The sequence below is a fragment of the Anthonomus grandis genome, chromosome 6 (assembly GCF_022605725.1).
Source record: "Anthonomus grandis grandis chromosome 6, icAntGran1.3, whole genome shotgun sequence".
NCBI lineage: Eukaryota > Metazoa > Arthropoda > Insecta > Coleoptera > Curculionidae > Anthonomus > Anthonomus grandis.
In genome coordinates, this window is record NC_065551.1 from 24,543,986 (window position 1) to 24,571,971 (window position 27,986).

The window sequence follows — 27,986 nt, forward strand, 5'->3', positions numbered from 1 at the left end:
AAAACAGTCGAAATCGCACCACTTTGTACGTTAAACATTTTATAAACTTCAAAATATGTGGGACTTAACCTTATGTTTACAGGTTTTCATATCATGTAACATAACGGATGGTAGTAGATAATTTTTACAGTTTATTATTAGGTTTACTTCAGTACTTATTTATAAAATAAAAACACCATTATTAAATGATTTTAATATACAATTATCAGCAATTTCTCTTGCAATATTCTCCCTAACTTTAAGACCCAAACGAGACTCTTAAAAGTCCCCTCATAAACATCCTGATGCGTGAGGCGACACAACCAATTTTTCACCGTTCTTGTGTGATAGTGACGCGTACGCCCGACAATTTTCAGAACGAGACACGTGACTTGAACGTTTCGGGATGGGGTAGGATTAAATATCCCTTCTGTAATTACTTTTTGTGCTATTAACACAGTGGGTAAAGAGGAACAGGATTGTAACCCTAGAAAGTAAAAATTAATATCAAAACTTAGCACTTGACTTTTTCCTTTTCTTATGAAAGATTTGGTTCAAATTATGCAATTTTTCCAAATTACATCCTACCCCTGCTTCTAAATTCAGTTACAGACCATTAACATTAAAATATTGGAGTAATCGAGGTCTCGATCCTTAACAATAACTCGCTGACACCATCGGGCGATAATTATAAGCAATAAAAATTAAGATCTGGCAAAATGACGTCTCGGTAGTGATAATAAAGCGTGACAGGCTGTTGCTACTTAATTAAAATTGGGCAAAGATACGAGCCAATTTAAGTCAAAAGGGTTCCGGAACTTCGTATCAAGACGACGAAATATAACTAAGACCGGGTTTGTCTTAATTATCTCAATTGAGAAAGTTATTCTTTTGCTCGCGAGGGGCTAATTGCCAATATTTTTCTTTAACGGTATTTATTGTTGCTATAAAATTTGAACCATTTTTTAGGCTTACTACAGTAGTGTTTATATATGTGAAAGTTTGCATCGCCAAGGCTTTCCAATATTTACTAGATAAAGTGCAAACTTAGATTAATATTTTATAATTCTAAGCAAACATATATTGACACTCAAGATAAATAAAATTTCCTTCCTAGAAAGATATAGAAGATCCACAATTTAAATCAATATTAGCCTTAAACTAGTATTTTATGGGATTCACATCGTTTCTGCCAAAATTAGATCACACGATTACATAACTATGAAATTTTATTTAAATATTTGCTTTTAACTGGTTAGGAGAAAGGATCAACTTATTTGACTTTTTATTAAAAGTGCAAGTAAATGCCCTCAGTTTTCCACCCAAAAATCAACACATTAAAGCCTCTCCCTTGTATTTTTTTACGTTGAAATTAACGCGATGTATCCGAGTGGCACCCTCTCGATTTCAAAGTGTGCACGCTACAGTGGACATATTCAATAAGATGTTTAATAGCTGATCATCACATGTGCACTTGATTAATGTACATCAGCGACACATGTTTTTGTCTGCAACATTTAACTGATAATAGAGATTCATTTAGGGGTTATAGGGGTTAGCTTTGTGAATGCACTTTTTTTTGTTAAAGTTTTAATGTAGTAGATATATTTTATATTTTGTTTATTCAGAGGTATTTTAATAAAATTCATATTTTGGTATGCCATTAAATTAAACGAAATATTTAAATAAATAAAATTCTCCTGAGTTTTGAGATTTGAAGTAATAAAAGGTTAATATTTGGTAGTTTTAAGACTTTTGATACAAAAATGTCTGATTTTAAAAAAAATTATTTACCCAAATGCGCAAAAAAATGATGTTTAATACATGGTTAATCAGGACAAAATCATTATTCGTTAAAATATAATTAAAATATTTTGGATCAATTATTACTGCCTGTCAGACATTTTGGTTACATTTTTATCGCAATAAAATATTGTCTTCAATTTGCATCTTGGATTTTTACATCTTACAGCATTTTTGAGATCAGTCACCTCAATTGGTAGGTGTAGAGTCTCCTGTTTGTTTCAGACGTAGGGGTTCACGAATCAGAGGGGGCGATATTGCTTCTATATACCATTAAGGGTTTTTTATTTTGAATACCAGTTTGACTGTTAGCTTTATCCAATAAAAAATTGGCGTAAAAAAACTTGTAAATATGTATAAAAACCACGAGTTACTAACTTCCAAGTCAACTAAATGGAGAAGATAATTGTTGTACTAATCCGATAGTAATTTATTATTTTGTCAACTAAATCAATTCCTCCCATGCAAGCGTTGTATAGGTTCATAATATTTGTTCATGGAAGTATTAGGTATTTTGATTTTTTTAGACCCTCGCGTATACTCGATTTAAGGTTCATCTGTAAGGCCATAGAAGTAAGCAAGGCATTTTTTATATCAAACCACTGCAATCAAAATATTACCATCTGATCTAACTGATATTTCAGAGGAACCTTGCCCAAGTCTATTGTCTTTTCAGACGTTATCTCAAACATATACTCCAGAAAAAGTATCGCAGTAAAATACCTGTCAATGAAAATATGTGCATTTTCTTTCAAGGTTTCAGATATTCTGATGACGACTGAAGGATCAATCCCTAGGTCCTTGAATTTTTCATTTAGAATTGTATTTTTTACTTGATAAATTTTAAAATCGAGTACTAGTTCATGGTACTTGAAATTTGGCTTTCTTCTGACAAATTCTGCAAATGCTGATATAGGGTATCATTTGCTCATCTATAGCGCCTATGGAAACCTGGGTACCTTCAAACAAACATCTTTCTTGAATTCGATTAATTAGACGAGGAATCTTGTACTAAAGGTCAGATGATTTTTTATGCAGTGTAACGTTATTATCGTTAACAACTTTTAAATTAGATCTAATTGAAAAAATCTATCCCTAGTAATTACAGCAACTTTGGTTATTTTTTCCAGTACAACCAGTATGACTTGGGGATATTTCAAGCACGACACTAGTATGAAACTGGCAACAAACTTTTTAATATCAGGTAATGTTAAATGCATCGGTTTTTCTTTTTCTTCTAAAAATTTTACATTATTACAGTTGCAAATTTTTTAAAACATTTTATCATCCAAATGAATTTTTAAGCAGTTTATAACTTTCCACTCACGTGGTGTTTCGATATTGTTAAAATTTTCTTCAAACTCAAAGTTTTGAGTGGGAAAAATGGGGTCTTTCCAAACTGCCTTAAAACTGCAATAATCATTTCATTACATAAAGGAGGAGATAAAGATCAAGCCTCAAACTATCGTCCAATTGCACTTCTTCCAATCCTCTCAAAGATCATAGAACACCTGGCTAAAAAAAGGTTTTAGTCATTTTTGTTTAAATATAATATCTTACCCCTTATCAGTGGGCTGAGCAAAAAATGCACCAACGATGCTATGTTCTCCCTATTTAACAGCGTTTATTCAAATATCAACAAAAATTACTTAACAGCAACAATTTTCTGTGACTTTTCAAAGGCTTTCGATTGCGTAAACCACATTATTTTAATTAACAATTTGCAGCACTATGGATTCAGAGGTATATTCCTTCAATGATTTAAGTCATATTTGTGCAATAGAAGTCAACTTGTAAAGGTCGATACGTCAAGAACTTCTTGTAAACCAATTGAATATGGGGACTTCAAGATTCCGTTTTGGGTCCTATGCTCTTTCTGCTGTTTATAAATGACCTGGCCAGCCTGAACATAAGCGGAAAAATCTATCTTTTTGCTGGTGATACTAGCTTCACTTGGAGCAATCCGAATGCAATGGCACTACATACAACAATTTCCAACGACTTGGTCTTCATTAAATCGTGGTGAGATTCCAATCTTTTATGCCTAAATCTCTCAAAAACTAAAGTCTTATCATATAAAACGACCATTCCTCCATTTATTCTAAACAATACCAGTTTGGAAGTTGTTGAGTCTGTCAAGTTCTTAGGTCTTGTTGTGGACGGCTCTTTGAAATGGGATTTGCACATAAATACGTTATCTAAAAAACTAAGCTCGGCATGTTTTGCCATAAGATCAATATCAAGAGAATTAGGCTTTTTTACGGCCAAAACAGTTTATTATGCTCTTTTTGAGTCACATCTTCGTTACGCCCTTCCATTCTGGGGTACATGCTGCAAGACCCAATTTGAGCGTATATTTAAACTTCAAAAGAAAGCGCTTCGCTACTTATTAGGACTTGATAGTAAAGCTCACTGCCAAGTAAATTTTATAAAATATAAGATCCTAACTCTTCCCTCGTTATTTATATTTGAATCTATCTGCCTTATCCGGAAACATGTGTCGCAGATTCCAGAAAGACCATAGCTATTCATTAAGGAACGTTGATCATAATCTTCATCTGCCAATTCCACGGTCGGAATTAGTAAAGAACTCTATACTTTATGCAGCAGTAAAAATGCACAACCATCTGCCTTCCGTAATAAAATCAATGACTACTTTTAGTTGTTTTCGCAATACCCTAAAATCTTTACTACTGCAAAAAGCCCTATATACAGTAGAAGACTTTTTTATTATTTCCTTTTAAAGCACACACACTGGCGTTATTAGCTACGTATTATTTGCAAAATGTTTGCCTGCTTTTTATTGTATGTTTTTTTTTTTGAGACTAAGGTTTTTGACAATTTTATACATATAATTGTGTGTATATTTGTATATAAAAATTATTTTATTTCGACCAAATTGTACAATTTGATAATTTGTACAGTATTTTTGTTTTGTTATGTACCTATTTAGTTTGTGTGTATTTTGTCTGAGTATTTTTTTATGTTTATTTGTTTATATTTGTATTTTTTTTTCCTTTAGCTTTGTCGATAAAATGTACATTTTCTGACAATAAAGCATTTTGATTGATTAAAACGCAAACATATATATTGAGTTATGCTATATAATATTCATTGCTAAATTATGTAATCATCTGAGTTGGTGGAGTAATGATTGAGTTGGTAATTAATGTAATTCCTCTCAACCTCGTAACTCACTGTCACTCATAACTCAGCCAGGCATGAGATACTCCACCAAACTCCAGGTCCATGAGGTATGTCTGACAATCCAACTTGTTACTGTAAATATCAAAATAATGATTAGTTATTTTTTTTACAATCAAGCGGGGGGTGCTTACCCTTAAGTCTCTTAAGCCATTACATTCAGCTTAATAGGTAAAGAATGAAACAACCAAGCTATGTCAGGATCGGTTTCTCTAATGACTTTTTAGAATTTACATAATTAAGCGTCAACAGTAAACAAGCGTCCTTAACTTGTGATTTAGAAGTGCGATAGGTTTTTTTTTAAAAGGACTTGAGAATGATAAAAATGTAATTTTCATATTAATTTAATATTTATTGAAATTATATTTACAAGTTTAAACTACTTATCGCAATTGCAGCAAGCTTACAAATTACTTAATACATTTACTTTACAGAGAAATGAATACAGAATATTTTATTTCGATTTAAACTACAAGAATTTTACACTTCACAAAGATAATTAAAGTCTTATAAAATTTATCACTTTATGGTATTAATTTAATTATTCAATGATTGATGAAAGAGATTGACGGGAAAGAATTATTAATTAATAAGTAAACAATAATTACATTTCTTTCTTTTCCAAAATCGCCGTTCCTCAGGTTCCTTAGTTGGTGAGCTGCCTCATGCTCCATACTCTCTGAGAGTAACAACCTCCCAGAAAGAATTTGCAAGGAAAATACAATGCGAGGGAAATGGTTGGTTGCAATTTTGCACAAATAAAAAAAATCTAAGAAACAAATGACCTCTATAATATACTAACATCCCTACATACAATTTGAAATAAAATACACTTACCCTGAATTAACAGGATTTTCAATTAGGTGACGCCGGTGAAGAAGATTGAAACGACATAAAGTCGAACATCAAATTTCAAATTTTGGCTAATTAAATGCATTCTAATATTAACCAGTAAATAAATGATGATTTATGTGAATAAGTAACCGTAACAATCTTTTTTCCAAGTTAGTCGGCCAGTACCAGTTTCAGTGAGTATTTTTTCTCAAACCACAGTGAAAGGCACGTCATCGGAATCTTTTTTATCCAAAAGCTGACCAGTTGCATCCACTGTGTCCTTAATATCCGAACCACGATTTAGTTGAACTTCAGGAATATCAAAACAATCCTTATCATCGGAGTAATCATCAGTCTCAAGGTCAGAGTAGTCGGCATCCAAAAGTTGCTTAAGTACATCATCATCTTCTCCAGGGCAAAGATTATTTTAAATATCTGGCAAAATACTTATTGTTCTCAGATCACTGAAGTTATGTAGATTTTCTACTTTTGGTAAAGAGTTACCTTTCAATACCACTGAAGAGAAAAAAAGTTCTGTTCTATGCAGGAATAAATTATATGAATGATAAAAACATCTACAAATGGATTAAAATACATTAACATTTTGGCATTATTTCGATCCAACACTGAAGCATTAGTTCAAACACTGTAAATTACATTCTTAATTTTTGTAAGAGAAGTTATATAAAAAGAAAATTTAATTGCATTAATAAGAATATTTTGCTCATAGAAGCTTATTTTAGAAAATCAATCAATGTTGCAAAAAAATCACTGAAAAAGCTCATTATATCATTAGCATAAATTAAATTATTAATAACATTTAAGTTTTTTTTTGGACGCACCTTCTTGACTACTATTTGATACAAAATTTAATTTAGTATAAATTAATTTAGTATAAAATATTAATAATTTTTACAAATTTCCTTTTTTATTAAAAAGATTGTCATGCGACTGTAAGTCTTTTAGCATTTTTATTTTAGGTATAACCAAATACTTTTAAATTTTTTGTCCAGTGAATTTTTTTATTTTAATTTTGTGATATTTATGAACTTAATGTAATTGTCCTTGCTATTCCATTCTTGTTGCTTAATTAATAACTATTTATCTAGAAATAAGAAGCCTTTAGGTGCTACTCCTTTTAGAATCTTAAATAGGACGATAGGTATTACTTGGAAGCCTTTTAATATAAATTTTTTATAATTTTACTTTTTAAATTAATATTTTGTTCCGTAAATAAAAAAAGTCTATTGCGTTTAAATCAGGAAATCTGTCTGGCCACTCTTAGAGATATTGCGAGATATATACTCGTAGAGTCGAGTTTACTTTTCAAACTTTTTTTATATTCTTTTGTAACTTGTTTAAACATTTGTCATCGTCAACGACTAAAGAAATTTATTTGCTCAGGAGCATAGTAATAAACATTATCTACAGTTTTTTTTAATGTTTTTATAAATATTCAGCTTATGTGTTATCAATTTTCTAAATAAAGATAGAGATATATATTACAAAATACCATGTTTTTCTTATCTTTATTTATTTTCACTTTTTTAATGCAATCAATTTAATGCAGATAACCCATAATGCATAGTCCTAAAAATTATCTTATAAAGAGAGAAACCTCAATATGAAATATGGACTGATATATCTGTTTTATGGCCATGAGCTAAAACTGTCCTATTTTAAGATTTAAATAAATTTATTTTAAACATTTGAAAATTGCAACATTAAGGGCAACTTGGATCATAGTTTTTTTATATATATCGTGTATATAGTTAACTCAGTGAATAGTTGAGTTGAAAAAATTATATTTTGGCTCTATAAAATTGGCAAGGGTTATAGATACAGATCATTAATAATTATAATAATAGTAATATGAGGAAAAAATTTATTTATCTTTGAAAATACTTACAAGCTTATAGTAAATAATATCATGCAAAAAAATCAAATTCCCACATAAGATATCCGTTCAAATCCAGAATTATCTTAAAGTTAGGTTACAAATACAAATTTCGATTAATTTATCAACCAAGATTTAAATTTTGACTTTAATAATCTTCAGCTCTTTAATGTTCAACGTTCATAGCTTGGTTCAGTTTGTAATTTGGGACTAATATACAAAAAAGATTATTAAGCCAGTGGGGGTTTTACTTTAAGCAAACAACCAGAGCTGCTTTAGCCAAGTGGGATGAGAGTTTAACTCTGCATCTCTCTTTTTGAATTATCGTAGGATAATACTTTATTAAAAATTATATCCAATCAATAGACTTTTTGTTTTCCTAAAATGACTTTAAAAATCAATTTGTTCATAATACTTACTGGCTATAAGTAAGCCTTTAACACTCCAAACCTAAACAGTACATGTAAAATAGGTTGCATAGTTGCTGAGTAGAGAATTTTTAGATAGCTGATACAAAGTAAAGTCCCTGAGATGCTGCTTTTGTAAAAAAGAGTGGAAACTAGTTCCAGCTTGATTACTTGAAGGATACCTGTACTAATTTTCATCTTTAAGCTAGATTCACCATCCACAGCTGCTTTTTAGCAACTATTATTCTTAACGAGAATTCAAGCAGAGATACTAATTAAAAAATACCAGTCAGAATAATAATGACAAGTCAAATAATGTAGATTTAGCCTTATCCTTTTATGCGTCCTATATATCGATAATTAAGAAAACCACTTATTATTCTGATTAGTATTTTTTAATAAGTATATCTGCTTAAATGATCTTTAAGAACTGTTTGTCTTTTTGAGCCTTTAACTCGGTTAAGGGCAAAACACACATCGATTTTTGAATTTTTAAATTGATGGAGACAACAAATGGTGGTATTTGTTTATAATGCATTTTCATAGGACGTGTATAATTTTAAGCCTAAAAGTTATATTACAATATAAGTCTATAAAGTAATAAGTGAGTTTACTCTCCATAGTATTTTTCAAAGAAATATTACATAAATGACGTAAAATCTGCAATGAAAAACCTAATTCGATTTTAGAAATTATACTTAATTATTATCATATCATCTACCTAAAAAATGTTAAGAATATATCTTCAAAACTTCACCCGAATTATCACACTTAACAGCTTCTTTTCTCCTAGAAAAGGTTTGGATGTTCATTGACTTCAAAATCTAATTCACCATTTTTTTTAAAAATGACTAAAGAATATATTTTTTCTATTTTATTTCTTGTAACCTCTTGACTAAACCTTTGATTAAAAATTGATTTTTCCATAAGAATCTTCCAGTGTCTGCCAGTACATGTTATGTTATATATCTTTTATATTAATATTAAACTTGCAAATACGTTTGCAGTATAACTTCCTTATGCCTTAACTCACAGGACTATAAATATGAAATTGTTTTGTTTCGCTTTCTACTGAATCAAAGAGAAACTATATTTTAGTCTTTAGGCATTTTTCACCATAATTTGTCATTATTCTTTACTACAGATATCAAGCCTTCACTTCCAACGCAGTTGGTATTATAGAAGCTATTAAAGAATATTTGGTACCTCTATTTCAATACATCAATTAAATTGTACTTCAGAATTTATCTCATAAGTAGAAGTAATGTCAGTTGTTATCTTAGTACATCTTAAAGTATCATTATGTTTAATGTTCAAAAGTTTCTAAAAAATAGCCGAAATCTTTAAATAGTTTTAACGTTTAAATTTTTTAAATTAATTTTCTCTTTATTATTAGAATTAATGTTCACCTCCTTTTTATCATTTATAGTATTTACGACAAAGAATTTCTGAATTATTTTGCTAATTTAATGCTACTGGGTTTTAAAAAAGATACAACTGTATTAATGAAATACGTTAAATGTGTGAGTGTGATAAATTCCTTTAAAAAAATCAGGAATTACATAATCATAATTAAAGCAATTAACAATTTCATATCCATTTAAATTATGCTGCTTTTCTAAAATTATTGGAATAAGTCTAAGCCTTACTAATTTTTGGTCCTTTTTAAATCTTGTTTTGTTTCTTAATTTCGCTTACTATATCAGTCCATAATAATTACCGATTTTGAAGATTATTTATTTTATGTAGATTTTAAACTTTTTTTTTGGAAAAATCGTATTTTACAGCAAATTGCATAATAAAAACATTTTATCTCATCGTTTGTTTAATAATTACACATATATGCGAAAAAATTTGTATTTTTAACAGTATTGAACGAAATCCAGTCTCCATAAAGAACATTTGTATAATTCTCTCAAAGGAATAGAACTGCTATAGAGAAGAACCTAACCGAAGATATAAAAATGATTTAGGAAAAATACAATTTAAATTCAATATTAATCCAGATTGAGGTGTGAGCTATCACCTTCCTAGCTTTCCCTTGAGAAATTTTTGCTACTGATCTCTCAATTACCAAATGTAGGTTAATCTACGTATGATCACAATTTGTCATCCGCTAGTTTTTCTTAGCTATAGTTTGTATTAAAAAAAGTTTAGGGTCTATAAAATAAGAGTATGGTTCTTTAGGCTCTCTCACTTGGTACTAATAATAAAATTATTCAAATTTAAATACTTTTGCTAAATCTCTTATCCTAACTATAACTATAACTATAACTAGCAATACTTGGCAGCATAAAACAACACTATTATTAAAAAACTCATCACACCGACGCAATTTCCATCTTACAACTCGATCATAAATCGCCTACGACTACGACTCTAATAATAATAATACACATCAATAACGAAAGCTTATTTTGCCAAATGTCAGTTGTCTGACACGTTCTCGCTTTATTTATAGGATTTATGTTTTGAATCTTGCTCGTTGCAATTTTTGTCTTTCGCTTGCCAAATTGTAACATCAATATCGCTTCGACGGATATTAATAAGTTGTGTTTTCGTTTCAGATATTTTGTTTAATGACCGTTTCGCCTTGGATCGTTTTAAGTTTCCTTTATTACAAATATTTAGATTTAGGTTATATATACGTCAAATTAACATTATTGTAAATGACTTTTTTCTGCCCTTATGTTCCCACAACGCCCTCAAAAAAAGACGCTTCGCCTTTCACCCCCTTAAAAACGTGACCCAATCGTTCTTTCGATGGATTACACTGACCAATTTTTGTCGCCGTTATTACATAATGAGGGTAAAGACTCGTATGTTCGCTGAAGACCTCTATTATTATTTTATGAGTTATGGTCTTTTTTAGGCTTAAGACACGTGCCCTCCGAAAGGACATAACGATATAAATAGAAAATGTGTTTTTTTAATGTGGGTAATTCACACCTATTTTTTTTTTTGGTATGTTTTATTGCTCAAAACGAGGCTATTTGTATATAAAAACCACAAAATAACGTAAAAAAATTATATTTATTGAGCTACATCTAAGATGGTTTGATTTAGGTTCTTCTAGTTAGTGAAAGGAGTTTTATATCTTTTTTGATTAATATTCGACTTACTGTATTTGTAGGATATCAGTTTGTTCTTTTTGAATTTTTCTTTGATCATTCCTAAACAATTGATAAACTTTGTACTCTTCTTTGGTTTTTTTACCAGTAAAAAAAAATCATTTTTCTTTGTTTACTACCAGGAATTTTAAGTTACCTATTTTATATTCTTCTTCAATTTGTTCCAGTAAACAAAAAAAAGTTTTTCTCTTAGTCAGTGAAATAAATTCAAATTAATTCAAGGTAGTTAAAAATCCTTTTAAAATTTTTATTGTGAATTTTAACTGTGAATTCTTATTTAATTTCTTGCAGTCAATAAAATATTTTTTTCTTATTATTTCCAGGTAGTTAAGAAACTTTGAGTTTTTCTTTTATTTCTTCCAGGCAGTTGAAAAATTTTAAAATATACTTTGAATATCTTTTTCGGTCTTCTTTTATATTTTTTTTGTTTTTTTAGACAGTTAAACAACTTTAGATTCTTTTTTATTTAGTGGAAAGTCTTAAGTCATTTTAGATTACTTTCAGGCAGTTAAAGAAGTTATTTATTGATTTCTCTTAATTAGTTAAATATATATTTTTGTTTTTCTTTGATTTGTTTGAGATAACTGAAGAACTTTAGTTTTGTTTTGACCTTTTTAAGGCAATACAAATCAAACCGTGCACGTTTGTAATTTTTAATAGCTTTAAATCTTGTTGTAGTACTACTAACATATTGGTAATATTTAATTATTTGTAGGCTTAGAGTATGAATAAAAAGAAATGAGTGGAGTAGAATTTTCTTATAGTAATAACCCTTGATTAATAGAAGAAAAACTATGTAATATATAGTTTTATAGTTATTTAATCTATGCAGATCAAGCCCAATTTGAAATTCATACAACAGAGATAACTAAGAGAAAGACAAGAAAAAATAACAGAATATAATTCGAAAGAAAAAATGCTAATGATCAAAGATGAATATGTAGAACCTTCAAAATAATAATCTAAAATACAAGAGCTTGAATAAAAGGTTGTGAAGAGAGTACTTAAGGCAGAAACTTAATTTTTTCGAAAAAAGCTGCTAAATTGACAAAATGGTAAAAACATTAATGACGAAGGAAGACCAAATTAATCACATTTGATGAGAGTCCTTGGCTTTCAAAAATTCAAAATATTTTATGTAAAAGCTTAATTATTAAAAAAAAACAAGCAACTGACAATAAAATCAATAGTATAATATGAAATTTTAAAAACACTGAAAATAACTATACTAGAGAAACAATTCACCTTTAAGTAGGTCTTAAAATCAATAAAAATAGTAAAGTATATTAAAGAATTCATAAGTAGCAAAGGTTAAAGGTACAGGATAGGAACAAAGAATATGCTGTTAAAAGTATGAAGAAAATAAAATAAGGAAGAAAGTTAAGGTAAAGAAGAATGCGATAAGATTAGTGATGAACATATCGTATTTAAAAAACAATAACAAAATTTATTGTTAAGAAAGGAATTTGAAGCCAAAAGGTATTGCAAAAATAAGAAGAATATAAATTGCCTCCTGTTTCAAACCTAATAATTTTAATTCTTAAATATTATTGAAATATTACTAGAATATTACTAAAATAGTAAAGAAATTATTATTGAATAGCAGCATAAAAAGAAGAAAATGGTAGAACAAGAAACAAAAAAGGATTTTTCATAGAAGCAAAATACTTGGAGAAGAAAACCAAATAGTTATGACAAAACAATATCAAATTTTATGGTTTAAGATACACAACAGTACAAATAACCAAATTATCTCCAGTCAAAACAAAGAAATTATTTTTAAAAAGTATAAAGCAAAATTAATAAGTAAAAAATACATTTCGACAAAAAGTGCGGAATTGGTGAGGATGACGAAAATATCTAGGAATACGACAAAAAAACATTAAAAAAAAATAATAATTGAATAAGACAGAATTAATATCAAAGCCGAAGGTTATTTTAAGTTAAATAAAATTCATTTTAAATAATTGCACAAAATATGTGTTTTTAGGATTGAAACAAGAGGGTTTCAAAAAATAAGCAACTGAACTATTAAGATAACGTCTTATAAATTTTGTTGCTGTTTAAACACATTGGAACCTAAACTAACAGAAGGTATCTTTAATGAGTTCTAAAAAATTATGCATACTTATTAGACATGCCTGGCTTACCTTCTATGATAAATTTAGGATATTAATGATCATTTGTGGTAAGAAACTGTTGATCTGGGAACTATTATGTAAAGATATACAATTTGTTAGAAATTGCTGTAAAAGAACAACTACAAGAATACTGTGATTCTAACGATATTTTCGTGATAAATCAATCAGGTTTTCGTGAGCGTCACTCATGTGAATCTGCTGTAATTAATATATGCGATACCTTCTTGAAAGAACTTGATAAGGGCAACTTTGTTCTGGCTGTGTTTCTGGATTTTAAGAAAGCATTCGAGACTGTAAATAGAGCTAATATGTTAAAAAAAAATGGAAAATATGGATACTAAACATAAAGTTTTAATGTGGTTTAAATCTTTACAAAACAGGTCGCAAAAAGTCAAGCTTAAAAACAGTGTGTCAGAATTACTAATAAACAAATATGGAGTACCTCAGGGAACTGTTTTAGGTCCCCTGTTATTTTTGTTATATATTAATGATATCGTCAATGTTATAAGTGGTTGTAAAATAGAGCTTTTTGCTAACGACACTATGATTTATTTAATCGGGAGGGATCTAAATAAAATGCAAATAATTCTTAATAATGATTTATCTAATTTATTTAAATGGCTTTGCAGTAATAATCTTTGTTTAAATACATCAAAATTGAAATTTTGTTTATTTGGGAAAAAGAGCAAATTATTGCACATCAATATGAAATATATTAACATTGTCGTAAATATTGAAAAGATAGAATATGAGAGTCAAATTAAATACTTCAATCAAATTACTACTGTAACAATTTCATACTGATCGATAGGTGTAACTCTAACCAGATGTTAAATTCTGTCCTACAGAGAGGCTTACAAGATTTTAATAGATTACTAACAAGCATAAGAGACTGTGATTCTGTAAATAATTTTAAAAGGTTGGTTAGGGCACATATATTGTCCTAGGATTTTGTTACCTTTGCCTAATTGATTTTTTTTTATTTTCATTTTGTTTTTTTTATAGTATGTTGTTTAGGATCACTATTATAGTTTAACACTTATTTTAAGTTTAATTTTAGTATGTGGCTTAAATTATTATAGTAAATATATGTGCAGATAAATATTGTAGTGATGAGGTATTTGTGGGTGGCAGAAGAGCTGTGTTTGCTATCCTTGGAACAACCGGGATACTGAAAAAGTATTCATGGATTAATCGGGATTTGACATGGTCTCTTAAAAAAAAAAACAGGACACCCTGTATTTGATCCAGTTCACCAGCCTATAGGTAATTGATCTCATGACCAAAATTCACCTATTGGCGTAACATATTATGGTTATTTGCGAGCACTGCAAATTTTGATTACATCAATTGTTTTGTTTAGATCCACATGTTAATAGTAACCTCAAGTGCATATGTATATTATATTTTTTACACAATAAGCGTTTATTGATTAATTTATAAGGGTATATTAATAACTAATTAATTATTAATATTATTGTAAAGTTAGTAAGGGCGCTTTAGGGTTATGTATGTAGTAATTTTTAATAATTTCTGAACCAGTTTTGGTGGCGGGGTGCTTAGGTCGCCGACATGGCAATGTTTAGACGGACCGGAATATTGCGGTATTCCTTGGATTAACCGGGATGCTGCTGTTCCTGGTAAAACCGGGGCGTTGCAAGTGTCGGGGATCGGGATACCCAGCATTTGATATTTATTGCTTATTTATATATGTACTCTTGCTGACTAAATATGTTGTTGAATTAGCTTTATGAACATTATTATTAATATTATATGTATTTTTAGTTTTATTAATTTTTTGGGAAATTTGTTGTTTTTGTATGTAGCTATTTATGCTAAATAAAGATTATTATTATTATTATTATCTTATATAATAATAATAATAAGTCCAGATATGAATTGTAGATGTCTAGAGACTTTAAGGACATTTCTAGAGCTTTTGGCAAATTAGCGCATTCTGGAACGATGCTAAGTACTTTGTAGAAAAAAACATAAACGAATGAAAAGTTTAATATTCTAATGCTCCTTAATAAACATTAAAACCCTCGTCCCCACTTAAATGACCATCGTAGCATTTCAGCAAAGAATAAATCAACTAACACCTCCGATGTCCACATATCTTTTGGGAATAAAATGATCGCTCAATCGAGTTGGCACAGGGCAACAACGATAGCAGATGTTCTCGCGACACCCCATTCAACGTCACAATGGGGTCCATCATTCGATTCATTAGAATCGCCGAAATTAGGTGATTTATTGAAAAAGATACGGTCTAAACGCCAGCGTCGAAGATAAATGGAAATTTTCAATTTGACGATGTGTTCGATTTTGAGATTTTTTTGGGGAAAATTTCATTTTTTAAGTAGTAGTAGGTAATGATAATTAATTTAACAGGTTTTGGATAATTGTACCCAATTGTACTTGATTTGTTCTGTATTTCAAAGAAACTGTGTACCATAATCATATAAGTTATGCCCAGGGTTAACATTACTTAAGTAGTCAATTTTTAACACTAAAAGAAAAGTTTATAACTTATTTAAGGAAGAAAACAACCAGTAGATACAAAAATTATATTTTATTATAGGTGATTTTTTAAATTAACTATTGGATATTAATAATACGATTGAGACATATAACCTGAATTGTTGGGATGAAATGAAATTATGTCAGTAGCTTTAGACCATACGGTTTGGAAAATATATTTAATGATAGGTGCCTGATTTTTTAACGTAAGCCAAGTAAAAGGTGGTTTAAACACAATAGCAAATAAAATAGGTACAATGTCTATTGAAATTTTGCATAGATCAGCTTAACTAAAATGGACATTTTATTGATTTTAAGGTAGTAAATTCACTTTTTCATTTGGATATTTGGTATACAATTAAGACATGTTAGCAGAAGAAATCAGTGGTATGGAATTTAATTATGCCAGTAGCTTGACGCTATACTCATTAGAAAAATTATATTTAATTGTTAGTGTTTGATTTTTTATATTAAACAATTTATAACGAGATTTAAAAGCAATAAAAAAGAAAATATGTATAATGTCTGTTTAAATTATGCATAGATCGACACAACTAAAATGGACATTTTATTACTTTTAATATTGTAAACTAATTCTTTCTCATTGGATATTTGGTCTACTATTAAGCCTGTAATTATTAGGATGAAATAAAATTATGTCAGTAGCTTGATGCTATATGAATTGAAAAATTATATTTAATTATAAGTAGCTGACTTTTTAAAATTGAGCAAAGTATAACGAGATTTTAAAGCAATAGCAAAGAAAATGGGTTAAAATTTTGCATAAATTGGCATAACTAAAATGGGCATTTTCTTCATTTTAGGGTTGTAAACTAGCTGTTTTTTAAATCAGATATTTGTGTACATTTAAGACATGATCTGAAATTAATGATATTAAATAAAATTATATCAAATTTAAATCAGTAGGTAGACTAAAGCTAAATATTTTGTATGAGGTTGGTTTTTATGCGTTTTTTGACATACATTTTTAGTACTTCCATTACTTAAGTAATAAATTTTACTAACGCCTGGTATACCACACCTTCAATAATTACAAAACCATTAAATTTTGACAGATATAAAACAACGTGCCTAGTACTTCCCTAATAAATCACGATCTAATAGCAATTAGGCATTAAGTAATTCAGCTCAGCTATCGTGCAATAACCCCTTCGGAATTCTTGTAGTACAAGACCACTTTGTTGTAAGGTGGCAACGCACAAGTGTTAAAGACAGATATATGGCATCTCTACTTCACTTAAGTGGGCCATTAGTGGGCCATAAATCCTAAAGTGCGCAACGCCGAACGTTTTGTTGCCATGATCGCCTTTTTAATTATTTTCAAAAAATTGTTTTGTTATTGGGTTATCGAACTTCGGAGTATAAAATCATATTTCTGACAAAGATAAACCATGTATACTACTAAAAAATCCTTATGTGCACAGATTTACACTTAAATAATTCGCCTAAATACAATGCATACAGGGGCAAAGCAAAATATATATCAATTTATTGTGTCAAGAAAATCCGGCAAAACGTTTTCGTAGATAGATAGGGGCAACCAAAAATTAATCTGTTTGAAGTGGATAAGGACAAATTGCACCCATGAAATGTCAAACTTCAGATTAATAAATTTTCTGGATATGGATTTTAGGTTGACTTGGTTTTATTTATTTAGTTTTGTTTATAAGGGTAGTAATTCTAAGCAAGAAGATAAGCGGAATAAAACTCCAATGAAATAAAAAATACAAATAGAATATGACTATACTTTTACACCAAAACAATCAAGAAAATATAAATAAAAACAAGCAAAAGCCAAAATTGCAAAAAAAGCATTTGATTTATTTATTTTATTTATAAAAAATATAAATATAAAAATATAAAATATAAAAAGATTATAAAAACTAAAGAAGATACTAAATATTATAAAAATAAAAGATTATCATTTGACATATATTTTTTTAAAGCAAATGTTTAAACAAATTTAAAAGGCATGCACTTTTTGGAAGAAAAATTTAAATGCCAAAAAAGATTAAAGGGTGACAAACACAAATACATAAACGAATATGCTAAAAAATAAAAATGTCAATTGAATTAGGTCAAGATCATGCCTATAATTAAATAAAAGAATATTAAAAACATAAATTGAGACATGCTTAAGAACAATTTCATTGACGTTTCTTATGAACATGTTTTATGTGGATTGTTATTAAAAATAGTATTGTGAAAAAATATGCATGACATCTATCGTAATTTTTATATTAAAGATTAATATGCATAACTTTAATGGATGCAATTATCTTTTGCTTAGTATTTAAATTAATATGCATTAGTTAAGTTTTAATTAAAAAGGAAAATAATTTAAGAGTAGAAATTAAATGGACATGGACATTATTTATACTATCATATTTTTTAGGCTTAGTTAAATAAAATTTAAATGTTTTTTTTCTGCCTGATGGGCAAAATTTGATGCTTAGGCAATTAACTATGTTTTTGACCGTACAATTTCTTCCAGGAAAATAGAGTCGTTTTCATCCATTGCAACTTTGCCATCCAATCATTAGTTTTGTTATTATTTAAATTTTTGTAGTTTAAAGTTTCGTGGGCTATGATAAACGTTTTCATTCTCAAATAATACTTGAAAAAACAAAATAGCATTTATCAAATAGCGCACATAATTTAGTAAAAAAATGCAATCATGATTTTTAAAGTGCTTAAATATTAGTGACATTAAAATATTGTACAATATTATAAATGAAGTATCATATATATAATAAATATAGATATATATAATAATATCTCTAAATTCAATAAATATGATTTTTTCATAAATACGGGCTATAACATATTCAAAGAAATATAATCCCCTCCTAATCATAAAAATAAGATCAGTTGCACCATATTCTATGTTTCATAGACCAACAAATAAAAGCAAAATTAATTAACAAAATACAACGTTAAAAAAATCTTCTGCCTCAGATGAACCATCAGCTAAAAAATCAGATAAAAGCTGATGGTAGGTATAACTTCAAAAATGGTAAAACACATTCATATGTTTCTCAACTTTCTGATATAATATAATTATTTTTCAAAACAGCTAAAATTGCAAAATCTTCAAAAGTTGCTATTGTTAAACCAATTTACAAGACTAGGAGGACCTATTTAAGGCCTATTTAACTCAATCAAATCTTAGAGGCAATTTGCTTTTATCAGCCTGGTAAATTGTGTGGCTAGATCACAGATAGCCTCCTGTACAATGGGGAAAAAAAGTCTTGCAGTCTTTTTTGATTTGGCTAAAGCCTTGACAGGGTCCCTCATGGCCTGATTCTCCTGGAATCTTATGGTGTGAGAGGGACGTTATTAAATTTCTTTGCCAACTACCTTAGAGACATGCTGCCGTCAGCTCATATTAGAGAAACCATAAGCCAAAAACTTCTTATCAATGTTGGAATCCCACAGGGTGCTGTTCTTGGTCCAATTTTCTTCATAAGAAAAATTAATTCTCTTCTGATTAATATCGCAATGAAGAATGGATCTCTAATATCGTATGCCGATGATACAGGAGTTGTTTTTTTGGAAGAGACGTCCGGTGAGAAATAATGGTATTAACAGAATCAGTAAAAACAAACATTAGCTGGAATCTTTTAAGCTATTATTGAGTATTTCAAAGACTAATTTTATGCCCTTTCATCTCGTAGGATCCACATTATGTGCGTATTTTTATGGAGGATTGTCACGTTTTAAGATTATCAAATAGTATAAGGAAGTTCAATAATACAAGCTCTATATATCCAGGGAAATTTTAGGCAAATAGTTGTTGATTCTGGTTTATAGGGGCATTCTTGAACCTTTGCCTAGGTATAGTGTGGTTCTTTGGGGTAAAGTCTTCCAAAGTGCCCAAAATTATATATTCCAAGTTATCTATAGAAAGACCAAATGCTATTTCACCTCTTTACTCTATTTAAGAGAACTGTTTAATGTGCGATTACTGTATTGTCCACCTGTTTACACCTTTATAAACCAAATGAACCTAAAAATTTCATTTGGGTTTTTTGTAATTACACAAAGTAGTAGTAAATATAGTGTTCCTAGGTGTGTACTATTTTTATTACCAAGACCATATAGTACCATAATTATTATAGCTCATAATTTGTTTGCTTATATAAAATGTATCCTTTTTTTTCAATATTTTATTGTATATTATTATATTATTGTAATTCAGCTTTGATATGCCTCTTTGTATTTATTGAGTTCGTTGGCAGTAACTTTCAGGATTTGCTTTAGAAAATCCAGAATTTCGATTTTAAAATATTGGGTGGTATAATTTCTGTTTCTTTCCTTACTACTTGGTAATTTGTTTTTAGAATTTTTCCAAATATATTAAAAAAATTAAAATATTTTAATTGAATTAACAAACGATTATGCTTAGTTTATATAAATTAAGAAGGAAATTCGTAATATGTATATATATAATGAAAAAAAAAAGATTATAGAACATTAATTGGGATAATTGTGTTGTATTAAAAAAAACTTATAATTACTAAAAATAAATATAAAAAATATATATATTTTTTTAAACATTTATAAAGAGAAATAATTGTATCTAAATTAAGGAGAAATATATGAAAATTAACGGGAAGCAGACGCACACATCTCATAAACAGTTTCAATGACAAAGAGACTAGAGAACTGAGTCACTAAATAACTTAATACTAGGAATTATTTGCTATTAAAGCTTTTCAAAGACAATTTCTTTTTTTCTATTTATATTTTATATTTAAAAAAAAAAAAATTAATGAATTCCTATAGTTCTTTGGTGACCGTTCTTTAAAAATTTAAACAATAAATTTGAAGAATAAAAAAAGAGATAAACAGAAACAGGTAAAGTATATAAATGTATTTAAACAAAAGTAGCATTTATTGAAAAAATAATTTTAAGTGGAGAAATGCGCATAGAGTAGAAGAAAAGCAAGCAATATAACTTCAGAGAAAAGAAATTACAAATGCACAGAACAGAAGAAAAAATATTAAAAAGTCAAAAATGCGTAAACAAATAGGTTTTTGAAGGGTAAAATAAATTAATAATATAGATTCAATAAAAATAAAAGTTAAAAAAAGTTATATTGAACGAAAATAAATGCCACCAAATAAAATTAAAGTGTTTATTTTACTCTTTTATTTTAATTTATTTCATAAAAAAAGGTATTTTAAGGAGACGATTTTTAACATATTAAAAAAAATATATATATTATTTATTAAACAATTAAAATACTGAGAGGAATAAAGGAAATTCATAAAAATATTTTAAAAGACGTATAAAAACAATTATGCTTCGAAAGATTATGTGTATATATCGTATAGGAATGAATGAATAGGAAAAAAAATCAACAACTTAGCACACTCATGCATCATAAACTCCCAAATAACAATCCAAAAGCGTCATTTTACATTTATAAAATCTTTACTAAGCATCTTATAAATTTGAGCGTCATATACAAACAGAATAATGTGCCTTAATATTGGTGCAAACCATTTTTAAACTTAAAACTGCATACATCAAATTTCAGGGTGTTGTGCCGACAAGAGAATCGTGTAAGGGCATAGGGCCGTATAAGGGATGATCCTATGTACGGCAGATATATCTGACAACTCCATTCACACCCCACACCTGGCTCGGAAGGGATCAGCCAAAGAACAAAGTGATGACTTTGTTTGCGTCACTGATTTTTGATGGTTTTATTATGGTTTTGCTAAATGACGCGTGGATTCGATTAGCATAAAAATTTATTACATAAGAAACGTTATTTATTTGAAAAATAGACGTTTCGTGACACCAATTACAGAAAGGAATATTTCCAACACTAAATCCTCTTAAAATCTTTATTACGAACCCTTCTATTAACTTTTGTCTATCAGACTTGGCTCCTTGATTAAGCGACGACCCTTATGGATAAAGTTCGGCACGAAATCGCGTGTCTTTCTACCATTACCAAGTTGAAGAACCAATTAAGGATCTATTCAGACTCGTCGATGGCAATTTTCCTTAATTTAATATCTGTTTTCTGGTTAAATATGTGAAGGGAATTAAAGTTTCCTGGGTTAAATGGATAAATTGTGATTTTCTGTTTTAGGGACATCTAACATGAACAGAAAAGTATATTGATCAAATGTTTCTGTCAACAGGCTTGAGATTCAAACTGTCGAGAGTGCAAATGTAATGAGAACTAAATTAATGTTTAATTTTTTAATCTGGAATGAGGCCTCTTTGGATATTGTGACATGTCTTTCGTATGTTAGAAATTCAAAGTAGGTAGTAGTAGTTTCGAGACTTCTGTAAGGCTAACGTTTTTTCTGATGGTAAGTGGTGCTTCCTTTGATTTAAATTTCGGCCTTGGTTTTCTTGGTAATAATCATGCAGTCAGGTAAAATGTTTAGAAAGAAATACGTCAATAAAATATTCCAACGAGACAAAAAAGTTTAATAACCAAATAACTCAAGACTAATAAAAAAAGGGTAAAAACAAATGGACACATGTGGGAACTTGGATGAGAAAAACAATAATAAAAATTACAAAAATTAAACTTAATATTTTATCTATTATTTATAAAGCGAGATAAGAAGAAATGCAATTTTAAGAAGAATGATAAATTAAAGCAAATATTAAATAAAAATAATAGCCAGACGTATATTAAACGCATTTATTATACCCATCAGTGTAATATTTAAATAGGGCCCTTAAAAAATAAAGAGTGAAAAGAGTTTCCATTCTTTAGCTTCGTCGGAAAAAGTCGCTATAAATCTAAACAAAAAGAAACTTACCCTAAAAAAAATCCCAAAACAAATTAAAAAATTAAATAAATAAATAGAAAAAACAAAGAAAAGCGAATATAAAGAGCACCAACAAGAATAAGAGATGGAGAATAAACACAAGAATTGCCTCTTATTAATTTTTTTTAAAAAAATATGAAATATTTGAGAAAATATTCAGCGAACAAGGAAAGCAGTAAGTTTGACATACTAAAAATCTGAAAATTTAGTAAAAAAACGATAAATTAATAAATTTGATTAAAAAGGGTGGTGATTGAGTAATTTACGATCCAATGATTTTTATCCTTTTTTTTATATGTTTAGAAAGCTTACCTTAGATCTATTATACTAAAATAAAAAAAAATTTAGACGAGCCATTTTTTAATAAAAAAGAATAAAATTTTATATTGTATATGGATGACGATTTTCCTATGCTCCTATTTACTTATAAACAGAAGTATTGAAAATATCCTATATTAAATAAATAAAAACTCAGCACTTTTTTAAGACTGTTTATCAAATTACCATGTTCAAATTAGGAACGTTGACGTTTATAATTAACTATCAGAATATTGACAGTTCACACACATAACCTATTCAGGAGAATTAAACTAATCACTACATCGTTGCCGGATTGTGAAGCTATTTTCTTAAGTTTCATTGTTTAGATATTATTATTTTATTACATAAAGGTGTCAGGTGACAGGTTATTTTGTTTAAAGTTTTGTTTCAATGTCGATTTTTTATACAAGTACTTATATAGTACTAATAATAACTTATGTTTCTCATCTAACACAGGGAATGGGCTAGGTTTGGTTTGGTTGGGTTGAACACATACCAGCCCTTTAACTTAAATTTTACATAATAAATAAGGGATCCTTACTATTTTTAATTAAAAAAATATATAATCAGTTTGTGCATGTTAAAACAGAGTACTTATGTCAATATTTTTATATTAGTAATACGAAGATTGAACAATAGGAAATGGAATCTAAATTAATGTTCAATCTTTTAATCTGGAATGGGGCCATAAAAGGATCATGCTCTCTACATGTCCTTCGTATGTTAAAGATTCAAAGTAGATAGTAGTAATTTTTAGACTTCTGTAAGACTTTTGATAAGGTTGAAATTTCGCCTTTGGTTTTTTGGCTAAAAATCGTGCAGTCAGGTAAAATCATCAGAAAGAAAGACGTCAATAAGATATGATAACGAGAAGAAAACATTTAATATACAAAAAACCTAAGACTAATAAAAAAGGTAAAGACAAATGGACAAACACTTGGATGAGAAGAACAATAATAAAAATGACTAGAATGAAACTTACCATTCTATTTGTTATTTAAAAAGAAAGAAACGAAGAAAAAGAATTTTAACAAGGATGAAAAACTAAATCACATATTAAATAAAAATAATGATAAGGCCTATATTAAACACAGTTGGTATACGGATACTATTCAAATGGTGCTTTTATTGTTTAGCTTCAACGGAAAAATTGATATGAACCTGAACAAAAAATGATTTTTATTGAAACTCTTTAAATTAAAGAATAAAAATAAAAATTATTAACTTAACTTAAAAAAAATTCAAAACAAATTAAAGATTAAATACAATAAAAATTTGACTTTATTTTGTTGTTTTTTATAATAAAATAATAAATGCGAATTATTAAAGAAAATGTTCTATTACCAAGAAAAGTACGACACACTAAAAATTAGGTGATGAAAAAACTGAGAAATTAACAAGTTTGATTAAAAAAGGCATAATTGCTTAAATAAGGATGAGAAATTATGAAAATGAAAAAAGAATAATAAAAACACAAGTTACAAGGAATTTGAATAAGAAAAAAAATAGTCGAAAAAATAGTATATGCTATTATTTTCTTCTGTAAAAAAACTCAATAATTTAGGAAAAAGGTTAGAAGTAATAAGAAAATAAAAACTGAAAAATATAAAAAATGATTAAGGGGAAAGGAAGTTGATTAACTAGAAAAGGATAACAAACCGAAAATGCAAAATGTGTACAAATTGAGAAAAAATAAATTTATATAGAGAACAAACTTGAAAGAGACCAAATACTAAAATGACTCAGTTTTAATTCAAATCGGAAAATAAAAAAAATTAACAGTCAGAAAGACATTTAAAACAGAATAAATATAATAATATTTAAAAACAAAAAGCTAGAAGAAATAGGAACTAAAATTAAAAAAAAAATAGGAAAATAAAAAATACTAAAAAGAAATAGAAGAAGGAAAAATACTACTTACATATAATACAAATAAGTTAAGACTTGATAATGGAAAGGAACTTTAGATCAACAATTTCTGTATCAAATAATATTTGAGAGCAAAGACACAGAAGAATTGAAAAAAGTAGATAGAAGAATAAATCGTAAAAAATTATCCAGTTAAATTAAAAAATGTCAATTTTGCCTTAATTACATGGGCATAAAGAAAATTAGGAATACTACATAAATTTTTTACGTAAAAGTAAGAACAGTAAAAAAAATATGAAAGCAGAAAATATTATGTAAACTAAACAATGAAGAAAATTGAACTATTGACAAAAATAAAAAAATAATAATAAAAAGACAAAAAGGTCCAAATATCCAAATGTTTGGTGATTTTGTATTAAATAATAATAATAATAATTATAATAATGTTTATTTATTTAGCATATTGCTACATACAAGTACAATAATATATATTATAATTTTTAAAACATATTTACAATATCTTGATAAAACTAGAAAATATAAAAAGCACTAATAAAAGTAAGCAAATAAATAATAAAAGAATAAAGTATAACGGTAAACTACAAAAAAAATTAAAATATAGAAAAAATAAACATAAAACTTATGCACAAATATAATTTAAAACGATACTAAGAAGTGTAAAACTAAAAGACACAAAGAAAGACAATTAAAATATTAAACACTTACATATGTATATATATATATATATATATATATATATATATATATATATATATATATGTCTTTTCAACGTTTTTCTAAACATAATTAGGCTTCTACAGTTCTTTATATTAATGGGTAATTTATTAAAATATAAAAGACCTTTGTGTAGAATAGTGTTTGTCATTCTGTTTGAAGTATGTCTACCCATCAATACAAAATCCTCCTGTTATACTCACAAATATAGTGTGGTAGCAATTTATTTTTTAATTTAAAAATAAACATACAGGTACTAAATAATATTTTTTGTTTAACCGATAAGATATGTAGTACATTTAACATATTATCTACCGGTGTATAGCTATTACATTTTAATATTATTCTCGTGGCTCTGCTCTGTATGATTTGAAGTCTATTGATCGTGTAATCCGGAATACCAAACAAAAGTGTAGAACAAAAATCCAAGTGCGGCAAAATAATATTATTATAAATTAGCAATTTTGTTTGTAAATAGAGTTTTCTGCCAATTCTCGATAAAAAATTAAGTTTTTTTGACATTTTGCGTGTTATGCTGTCAATATGAGAATCAAAATTCAAATGTGGATCCAAAACAACACCCAAATATTTAATTTCTTTTTGGTAGGATATTGTTTTATTACTTATCTCTACTTTTATTACATTCAAATTTACTTGGGTTAATCTAGCTTTACTTCCAAACAGACAAAATTTTGTTTTAGCTGCATTAATACTTAAGTTATTATTACACAGCCATTTGTATACGTTATCCAAATCAAAGCTTAGATCTTCTTGCATTTTTTTAATATCCTTTCCCTCAACATACAGCATAGTGTTATCTGCAAATAATGCTGAGTTACTCCTACTAATGATATTGACAATATCATTAATATAAATAAGGAATAGAATTGGACCCAACACAGTACCTTGGGGAACACCATGATTAATATTTTCAGCAACAGATAATTTATTAATTATATATATATTATTAATTATATATAGTAATTTGAGCACTTATTTCCTGTTATGCAAATACGATTTAAACCAACTTAAAACTGTACCTCCTGTCCCCATTTTTTCCATTTTAAGAAGTAAAACATTGCAATTAACCGTCTCAAACGCTCTTCTAAAATCCAAGAAAATTGCCAAAACAAAATTACCCTTATCTATTTCTCTATTAAAATTATCACAGATTTTAACTATCACAGTTTCGCAAGAATGGTGAGGTTGACAACAACAAAGCTATATAAAAAAATTATAAAATGTATATGGAAAAAAAACCGACTGTACCAAGTACATAGTTTTAACCAATATAATTAAAAACACAATTTTTGGCTGATGAATAAAGACAAAACGAGATAAAAGTAATATTTTAATTCACTATACAAAAAATTTAAAACTAAAGAAATGTATTTCAAAAAAAAATTTTTTTCTACAGCAAAAAAAAATTAAAATTTTAAGATTCAAGTAAGAGAAGAAAAAAACATAGTAAAACATTAGTGCAACAAGAAATAGACAAAAGAAAAATAAATTCAATGAGACCCTGTTTATCAAAACTTCATAAATCATCAACAAAATATTGTGACCGCTGATTGCCACTCGTAAATTTCTTCGTAATAAATCTTATTCAAACTCGCGTCATCAGAATCAGGTGTTATTATTTCAAATAGCCAGTCTACCAGCAATAATTAAAAAGATATGACTGGAATGTCTTACAAAATCACCTTACAAAGCAGACAACGATGGTAAATTTCAAAATTTTCGCCAACGCATGCATGTTCACACCGTTAATCATGTCTAAACCTATTGGGGCATCATCGCGAATGTTATAATAACAGAATAACACATTAAACAATAAATCCTATCTTATCGTGTTGGGATAAAACATGAAACAAAGGTGCATCAGTGTGCCTGTTTGGGAGTATTTTTAATGCGATTAAGAGTGTGGGAAAAACGCTTATCATCCAGAAGCACTGGACGACGTCTGTCTTCTTGCGGAGCTCACGTTTTTCGTTTTGGGTGCTTGACTGGTTTGATGACAGTTGTCATCTGGATATTTAGATGAACACACCGAGTTGGGTTTTTAAAGTGTTTTAAGATTAAGTTGAAGCTGCGCGAGTTGATTGATATATACTCTAAGGTGCTTGTGTTGGTTTCATTTATACGTAATTTATTAGGCTGATTTAATTTAAGGTAAGTGTTTTTTAAGGTGTATAGGCATTTTGGTTTAAAAACTTTTTACATTTGCTTTTGTAATGATAATTTGATCGTTTAAAAACGTTTACAACATGAAAAAAAATAATATGTTTTTTTTTTCAATTTAAAAAGAAGAAAA

General features: G+C 28.1%; 1 protein-coding gene across 2 annotated transcripts in view; it reads left to right on the forward strand.

The window, feature by feature from the left end:
• LOC126737115 (transcription factor hamlet-like) overlaps window positions 1–27,986 on the forward strand; it is a 185,977-nt gene that overhangs the window by 63,555 nt on the left and 94,436 nt on the right. The window contains exon 1 of one of the 2 annotated variants that reach the window (XM_050441850.1): window positions 27,617–27,844. The exons of the other annotated variant lie outside the window; for it this stretch is intronic. The gene's annotated coding sequence lies outside the window, so the exon portion shown is untranslated. Of the gene's footprint in view, window positions 1–27,616; window positions 27,845–27,986 lie in introns of those variants that run through there. 2 annotated transcript variants of the gene reach the window in all.